The sequence below is a fragment of the Sesamum indicum genome, linkage group LG4, assembly GCF_000512975.1.
Source record: "Sesamum indicum cultivar Zhongzhi No. 13 linkage group LG4, S_indicum_v1.0, whole genome shotgun sequence".
Classification (NCBI taxonomy): Eukaryota; Viridiplantae; Streptophyta; class Magnoliopsida; order Lamiales; family Pedaliaceae; genus Sesamum; species Sesamum indicum.
The window spans coordinates 6,282,674-6,292,648 of NC_026148.1; the positions used below are offsets into that span (position 1 = coordinate 6,282,674).

The window sequence follows — 9,975 nt, forward strand, 5'->3', positions numbered from 1 at the left end:
GTTTGGAATGAAAAAAATATTGTTAAGTTGACTCCCAGATTAACAAGAAGAAGAGTAAAGTAATATTTAATGCCTAAAGGGTTCTCTTAGTCCCCTTAGTAAAATAATTATTAGGAACACAAATAAAGAGGTCGAAGACGATAGACAACATTATAAATCAATAATTATAAGACATACTATCTTTGTACTTTAGATAAAGCCACACAGACGCTATGTGGACATTTAAAATCCACTCAGCACTATAATATAAAGAGCTAAAATTTGACTCCTAAACATAAAAAATTAAAAAGAAAAAATACAAGTTCTCATGCACTACATCCAAAACTGAATGTTGCACTAGAAAATTGTAATTAAAAAACTAGGCCGAACCTAATCTAGTTTTTTGCAAAATGACTGTATAATTAATCTTTATTGGCCTTTCCAATTCTAACTATTTCAATATTATATGCAAAACAAGAGTCATTTTAATTACTCACACCACAAACTTCGGAGCTATAAAATTACATAGCCAACAAGTCATTTTCAGCTTAAGGGCATACAACAATAATATAATATCACAATTAGAAGAGTAGCTAATACTCATTACAAGGGATAAAACTTATTCCTAGACATTATTGATTCATTGAAAATATGAACTTTGAACTAGTTTAGGAAAAATAGCCAATAATTTACAAGAAAAGGTATGCCTGTAAAACTATAAATTTTCAAGAGACCATATATCTGACTGAAAATACCTAAACCAAGGTTTGTGTTAAGAGACTTTCCATGTATGATGTGATTGTGATCATCATTATCAGCATCCCAATAATTAAATTTGTTGCAATCAGCTGACAGTAATAATGAGCAATTGCTTCTGTCAATTTGTGAATAAGTTCTACTAATCACATTACAAACTCCTCAAAATAGTCTTACTATTTGAACACTCAAAATATCCTTCTAAGATAAATTTGCAACTGACACAAACTTATGCAAACTCAGGTCACCAACTTCAACAGAAATTACAGAAAAAGCATTTAATGGTTGCATGAAAAAATCAATTATCCTAGCAACAAGAGTTCATAAGGATGAGTACGCGTCAAGGGTAAAGAACAGAGAGATGCTCATCCCAAAGACCACCCTTCTCATAGGAGCATTATACTTGATTTGTATGTTCACTAATGCTAACACTGCAACAATGTTTGAGACATCAACCGCGAATACCTCACCCACCTCAAGATTGTTCTGTAACACTAAGAAGCACCAAAGCGAGCAAAATAGAAACAATATTAGAATCGGGCAAACTAAAGTGTGATTTGCAATTATTACAAAGTACAGTGGTTTCTTTCCCCCACGACAACAATATGCAATAGGTCATGACCTTTAAAACCATCAACCCTTTACATAATATTATGTATGTTCAGAATGATTCCTGTACAGAGGTTACAAATACTGAAGTTCTACAACAGAATCTAAGATGGATTATAAACACAACTCCATATAGAAGATCACATTGTGTATATTTGTATGACTTTGTGTAACACGTAGTCTTCTCACCAAGTGTAGCAAACATAACTGAAAGAAAATTAACTTATAAACTTCTCACTACAAGAGTTTAAAGAAAGCTGGAAAACAAAAATGATGATTCCCAAACACACGTACCTGGATAAACCTCATTCGAAGAGTTTAAAAGATAGATGGAAGACAAACAATATTTGGTAGTTAACCATGATTTCCACTCTCACATACCTGGATAAACCACATTCATAGGCTAGGAAAGATTAGTGGTGAAAAATTTATATACTTGTGCTCAAGCACAACTTGTACCTTTCTTATTTGTTTAGTTTTAAGTTTTACCCTTGGCAGGAGAAGGATCCCTGTAAGCAACAGCACTGCTATATACTGAACTTGAACTTGCACCCTGCCGATATGGTCATCTAAAAGGAATAATCCATAAGATTAGAGAAAACTACAATAATATAGGATTTAAACATTCTTAGAATAATTATAGTCAATTTTATTGATAAAATAATATCAAGGCCAGAATCTATCACCTCCAAACCAAAAATAGTAGCCAGATAAGGTAAAGCATGTCAAAATAAAGGCTTTTACTCCGGATTTTCAGATAGCCATCAAGAAATGTGATAATATTTAGATAAACCAAAAATAGAAAGGAAAGGGCTGTTGCAATTTTTTGAAGTTATTCCCTCCCAGACAAAATGAAATACTATTTCTCTATTATAACTATGTAAAAGCTAAGCTTATCGAACTCCCCTAAACTTAAATCAATGCTTGTCCTCAAGCAAAAAACATGTTCTCAACATTGTGCCAATAATTCGTAATAACAAATGTAACCTATGTGCCGTAAGCTCAAAACACAAATGCAACAATACGTTATGGAAATACTAACTTAGAGACCAATCATATCACAATACTTTGTCTCGCCAAGTAGAGAGTAGAACTATCAAGCTTCCACAAAAACACAGATTTCTAAATGTCACCATGCTCGACGCTTCAACAAATACCCTTTATCTCCTTATTTCTACCTAAGTTGGGACGACTTTTGTTGTTCTTCTTTTCTTTGGCCACTAATGTTTTTTCTTTTCTTCCCCTTTTGTTTTGTCACGGCTTTTATTCCCTTCTTTTTTCTTTGTTATTTGCCCGTGACTTGAGTTCTTTAGGCCGTATTTCGGTCTTTTGATGCGAATGACAACACTTGTGGTGAAGGCACCCAGTTACTCAACCAAAAAACATCGTATTTTGATTTTTTTACGCAAATGACAACAGTTGTGGGAAAGCACCCGTTACTCAACCAAAGCACGTTTTACCTAAAGTGTTTTGCATACTCATGACTCTAGTCACCGTTGTACGTGAATAACAATATTTGTGATGAAGTTACCCAGTTACTAAGTAACATAAACCAGCAAAATAGATGTAATTTTCCTTTTTGTTTTTGTTCTTTCTTTTTTTTTCAATTCATGCTAAAGGAAATTTCCACGAGGAAGGGCCTTTGAATTTTTCAAAATGATGTGTGTCCCATTTTAGGCATATAAGGATCAATTGGGCGGTGTTTTGACAAACAAATATGATTTCACACTAACTCCTATGATTGAATGAAAGCAAAAACATTCCAACTCTTTTTCCACGCAATTCAAAATGAATGAAATTAGGCCTCAACGCAACAATCACATAACGGAAGTGCACATTCATATCTCAATCTTATGCTTTCTAAACAACATTTATTCGTCAAATTACCAACTGTCATTCTCGATAAACTCGAAGAAAAAAAAGTAGTGACAGTATCTGAAAAAAGAAAATAAAATGAAAGTAGTTTGGTAGTATAACAAAAGAACAATGAAAACTTGAAAAGGAAGAATTTTTTACATTTGAAATGGTTTATTGGGTCCTTCACGTTAAAATTGGATATGAGAGGTTCCATGTAATTTCAATTGAACCAAGAGTCTAACCCCAAAATGCTAAATAATCATATTGACATTCCGACAATCAAATATCTTACAAAACTTGATATATCATAAAGAGCAATACATATTGTTTACTTGATTGAGATTACACTTAAGTACATCCCATTCAAAAAGGATGAAAAACACCCATAGTAGTAAATCAATTGTAAACCGTTCAAAAACCATCCAAGAACATTTTTCAAAAGAACAAACTTGGTAGATATAAAAAGAAAAGTACTACACCATAGTGCAAATGATGAATATCAAGATTTCAAGATAACGATACAAACACATAAAACGAAATATGTCTAATGAATGAAATGAAGAGTGGGAGCCAAGAAAACGTTTTACCACCATTATCACTTTGCAAAGACATTCTACTTTCTTCAATCATCATATGTGTCATTGTTTTCAAAGCCCCAGCCCCCAACACAGTTGTAGTATACCTCCTCATTGCCACCTCATACACATTCCATTAATGGTGACCATGCATGAAGACAAATAGATAAGTTCGCAATTCCTCAACCAAAATTTCTGCAAGAGTGCATGTTATGAGGAATTAGTGTATTGTGCGTCATTTGGCAGTTTTGAATAAGATAAATTACAAACAGGGCTTACTTCTAAAGACTTGACGACTCCCTCTAGCTCTACCGCCTTCTGCGACCATTCTTCCAAACTTCCCTTATACAAATCCACAAGCTTGCTCACCTATGTGGTCGAAAAACATTCAAATGCAAACCAACTATCAAAATATATAGATACGACAAGATGTCTGCACTATACGAACCACTAATTTTATGCTTAAAAAAGATAAGTAAGAAGGTCATCATATAATTAGGAAGAGCATGAATCATTAGAGACACACAACAGACACCCAAAAGAAAAGTGCCAGTCTTTTAAACAAGACCTTCGTGCTTTGTTATGTTTTTTTATGATGATCGCCATACTTTATTATAGAATAGATCAGGTCAAACCTTACTCAAGCAATTAAATCATGACGTCACCACTACAAGTATATATGCACTCAGAAAGTATGATTCACAAAGAAATTGGAGATGCAGTTAGTTATTTTCTAAAAGTATATAGGCTTCATTTGATTACATTAAAAATCCTTTTAACAACTGCTTATGATGCTGAAAGGGAAGCCTGAATTTTGAAGCAAATTTGATATTCCAAATCATAACAATTCTAAATATCAGAGTGGCCCTGCCATTATGAAATTAAGCAAGGTTTGCCAAATGTGGATTAAGAATACAATTAAGAAGAGATACGTTTCAATGTTAGATCGGTTATCCACATTAAAGATACAACCGCATTCTATTTATAGCACAAAGTCTTAACTAGAGAGAAATGTTTGCTGCCATGCACAATACATTGGAGAAGTTACAACAACTCTTCTAGTGAGTAGACTCCTAAAATGCATACAAGGTCATCCATTTTGCCCATGGAAACTTTTCCAAAGTGAATAAATTACTATCTTAAAATATGAGGGCCTAAGGGAACTGATTTAACTTGGAGTAAGAGGTATGAATGATAGGAAATGTGACTATGCAGTGGACCTGAATCACTGGGTATAAAGCCTAGCATATCATGAAAAGGTGTTCAAGTGTATCATGGCTTCTTCAATTTCAACCAAATTATATAGGTGAAATGACGACACAAGTTTATATGTTCGTAAGAAGGACAAGAGAAACAGAGGCTAGCTCTATGGAATTTCCTGTAGTTTCACAAGGAGAATCTAGCTATATAAAATTACTATTGTTTCCAATATGATAGAATCCTAAACTTCAGGTGGGGAGTTTGTAGAGTGCCTATAAGAGATCAAGATATTGTGTTAACAAAGGTTTCCTTACCTTTGCTTTAGAACCTCGTAATTCTCTTCTCTTTGGCTACCACCAATAAGTTCCCCCATCTAGTAAGAACAAGTGGTCAAATTATTGAAAATTCATAACAAGCCTTATCAAAGAATTACCCATAAGATTTCAATCTACTTGGAAAAATAATGTGTTGTAGAGAGAAGGGGAGAAAAGGAGAGAGAAGAATAAGAGCCTACCTTAGGTACAAGCACGTCCATTATAGCAACAGTTTTATTTTCTTCATTGACCTTCATATTTCTGGCGTTGCTTGCTTTTGGATGGTTATAGACGATATCTGTTATCATAATTTGGGAGGAAATCGATCATGTATAAGCTATGAGTTGATGAATTGAAGATGATGGATAGAAGATATGGCAATTTACCTTTCATGTTCAGAAGCTAAATAATCCCCCATTCTGCTTTATTCTCAAATTTTCTCATTGCTTCCTCAAGAATGGCAACTGCCTCACTGTAAGCGACTCTGTGAAACTTGGATTTTGCAACCATTTCAAGTCTTTTGAGGGCAGTTCTATCAATAAATTTGGTCATGATCTCCATATCGCCATAGCAATGGTCAAGCAACCACTGACAAAGAAACCTGACATATGCTTCCGCACAGTTCATATCATCCTACAAAAGTGTCAACTCTATTATCTTCTATGCTAGAGCATACTTGGAAGAACTTAAAAGGAAAGATAACAGCGATTGCAAGTTTCTGGGAATAGGTTAGCAACATAATGGTTGTTTAGTTTAAATATGGATTAGTAATCTCGCCGTTTAACTGTAGCTACAGATGAGGAAAAAGAATCTGTTGACAAAGTTACAAAACTAGTAGATTTAAATCAACTGATCCTATCCAAAAGGATAGGAAAACATTAGCAACACACTCCGACTGAATTTGGGCCACAACAAAGCGAGGATATATTGCATCCAGATGGATTTTACACAATTAGTCATTATAGTGACAAAAGTTTTCAGTGTGCATGAATTTGTCCCTATAAGATCATTTATGTGCATTTCTCAAGGAGTGGAATATGTAGCATGATAGAAAAAAAGTTGAATTGCTTTCTTTTTCATGTGTATTCAAAATTTTGTACGAATACACAGAAAAGCTTACAATTAGCAAACCTTTATATTAGCAAATTCTATCTCGTGTTCCACCATCCAAAATTCAGCAAGCTATCTTGGAGTATGCGATTGTTCAGCTCGAAATGTTGGCCCGAAGGTATACACACTACTGAGAGCAGATGCATATGTTTCTATAGTTGTCCTGATACATTCAAAATGCTTGCCTGCCAAAAATGTCTTCAGCATAATCAACTTTTCCATCCCTCTTAGGAATGCCACCACCAAACTTCCATCTCTCAGCCAACTTGTACCATTCATGCAGCTTTGAGAGGTTCTCTTTAGCGTTGGTACGCTCAGCAACAACAGCAACAATTTCCTCCTTACTTGATTTAGCAAACTTTAGTGTGGCTACTACTTCTCCTTTCTCCTTGGTGGATTTCTCTAAATCATAAAGTATCGAAGCATTCGAGAGGATGATTTTATGCTTTGATGTTCTGAGTACAATAATAGTAGTAATAGTATGCTGAAATTTTGCCTACAATAGTAGACATACTGCCCGCATATGATTTTAATATTCCCTTCTCTAAACATGAGATGCCAGTTGATATATAGAATGCAAATCTCATGTACCCAAGTAGACAATTGCAATCTCTAGGTTTTTGGCATCTTACTGTTAAGACAAATGAGTTAGTTTCATTATTCAGTCATTGTCACATTGTGGGAATGGAATGTCTGATCCACTTTCAGTGTAATCTATAGTTTGGTCTTATGTAAACGGTACATGTGATATTCCTGTATGTATGAACTTAGTCTGTTTGGGTAAGATTGAAAGTGATGAGCTTTTCCTTAAGTATTGTTTATGATAAAGGATCTGAAACTTTGAAAAAAAATAAACAAGGCTTTTAAATTATTGTCAATTAGCATAAAGTTTCAACTTTATTAATTAGTCATTTAGTTAATTTTTTTAATATTGATACACTTTAATTTAAGAACAAAATGTATTTGTACTATTTATCTAAAAACATCTCTTTCAGTTGACTTCGACATAATTAAAATTTTATGAGATATCTTTTAATTATTAATTAATTTAATCCATGCACGGGCACACTCTAGTTTATATATATGTCAAGGTTTATTTATACATAATTTTTATTTTTCACTAAACAATCCAACTTCAGACTCTTTTTTCCTATTCTTGCTACTTATTACGAAAACTCTGGACATCCTTTGCCTCAATTTCAATATCGGTACTTCAAAAGCACAAGTCTTTGTGAACACTACCCTAAATGACTCGCACCTTGAGACTCATAGTCTCGACTCTCTTCTAAGTTAACAACACATGAACTATTAATATTAGCAATTTTACATCCACATTATTAATTAGGGTTAGTTACACTTAAACCTCCTATGAAAATGTGAACTACACTTCCTCAATCCCCTCCCCACCTCACCACCAACCCCCCCCCCCAAAAAAAAAAAAAAAAGATCCAAACTTGCACCCCTAAAAAATTCACATTTTACACCTAAACCCCTTAGTTATAGTTTGGAAAACAAAATGTTGTTCCTTTAATATAGATTATGCTGGACTGCTGGAACAAAGCTGGTAAAAAAGTTCAATAGATTATTATATTTTATATGATCCCTAATATGCAAGTAAATTTGTCAGCAAATTTTCTTTCCTTTAATGCACTTGTCTCTAATTCTCCTTTTTCGAATAATTTTTTTTTGTGGTCATGTAGATTTCTGCAGTTGCTAGAATCCGAAATGCCTTGGCATATGCTACCCACACATTCTTCCAGAAGCATGGTTTCTTTTATGTGCATACTCCTATTATCACAACTAGTTATTGTGAGGGTGGAGATGTTTCAAGTCACAACAATAATAAGTGATGTTGAAAAATTTGAGGAGCTAAAAGAGAACCCTCCTCCTTGAGAATCTGACAGAAAGGCTCTTGAGCTTGTTGTCAAGGAGAAAGGAGAAGTAGTAGCCACGCTAGACAATAATTTAAAAGCCTTGTTTATTTTTTTTCAAAGTTTCAAATCCTTTATCATAAACAATACTTAAGGAAAAGCTCATCACTTTCAATCTTACCCAAACAGACTAAGTTCATACATAGAGGAATATCACATGTACCGTTTACATAAGACCAAACTATAGATTACACTGAAAGTGGATCAGACATTCCATTCCCACAATGTGACAATGACTGAATAATGAAACTAACTCATTTGTCTTCACAGTAAGATGCCAAAAACCTAGAGATTGCAATTGTCTACTTGGGTACATGAGATTTGCATTCTATATATCAACTGGCATCTCATGTTTAGAGAAGGGAATATTAAAATCATATGCGGGCAGTATGTCTACTATTGTAGGCAAAATTTCAGCATACTATTACTACTATTATTGTACTCAGAACATCAAAGCATAAAATCATCCTCTCGAATGCTTCGATACTTTATGTTTATTATTTAGAGAAATCCACCAAATTACCCTGCATTCAACTCCAACTAACATGCAACATTCTACATCTCCTACTTCAAAGAAAAGTACACATAAATAGGGTGAGAGTGGAGAAAAAGCACAAATATTACACCATATCACTAACAAACATAACAATTTTCTCCAAAAATATTAAACTTATCTAAAAATTGACAGATTGACTTTCATATGCTTGCTTGAAAACTAATATTAGTTTCCTTCTTTTTGATCAAAATTATCATTCCTCATGCTAAAAGATTCACACGATTCAAACAAAAAATTCACAACCAATGACATTCAACCACAGATCCACAAAAGTTCACATCCACCAAAAATATTGCAAGTTGAATAACACTATAAAAATAAAATAATTACATAAATATAAATAAATTAAGGAGCTAAAAAGATGCTTACATAGATTCAAACAAAGAAGTCATCGAATTAATTTCTTTTCCTTTTTTCTTGACCTTGGCTTATTTGGGTTTTCAAACCCTAGATAAAAAAATTAAAAATCGAGACATGTGAGTTTGGATGGGGGTTTGATGGGGGGCTCTCATAAAATGGTCATAAGAGAACAATGATTTTGAGGGTTTTTTCTAGCGGGTTTTTTTGAATTTTTGTGTTGTACCCACCTCCATTGCTGCTTCTACCGAGGGTCAGAAGAGAACAATGATTTTGAGGATTTTGAGGGTTTTTTCTAGCGGGTTTTCTTGAATTTTTGTGTTGTACCCACCTCCATTGCTGCTTCTACTGAGGGCGCATAGGGGCACCACGAGGGCTCGTCACTTTCGCCGCCTAGAGTCAGCCATCCTCCACAACGAACGCCACCGTCTCTCCTTCAACGAGGCTACGAAAATCCTTAATTTTATAGCTAATTGGTGAAGGAAGATATGTCCGCTTCCTCAATCGGAGCAATAAACCCAAATGTAAGTACTTATCGATCCCCTTTTTCATATCACCCTCCAGCATTGGTACAAAACCCTAACCCCTCACTCCCTCTCTGATGCCTTTCGTCCTCTTTCCTTACTTTTTCTTCTATTTTTTTGGGTTGAGAGAGAGAGGAGAGCATAAATGAACATGGTGTATTTGGGGAAAATGGTGTTTTCGGATTCAGAGAGCAAAAGGGAAATGAA

At 34.2% G+C, this 9,975-nt stretch overlaps 1 long non-coding RNA gene across 1 annotated transcript; it reads right to left on the reverse strand.

Annotated features, from left to right (window-relative positions):
* Window positions 3,886-5,917, reverse strand: LOC105160129. The gene is made up of 5 exons (XR_002287016.1): window positions 5,677-5,917; window positions 5,491-5,588; window positions 5,291-5,349; window positions 4,056-4,145; window positions 3,886-3,971 (listed from the first exon to the last, which is right to left on the reverse strand). It is a non-coding gene; the product is annotated as an uncharacterized LOC105160129 (long non-coding RNA).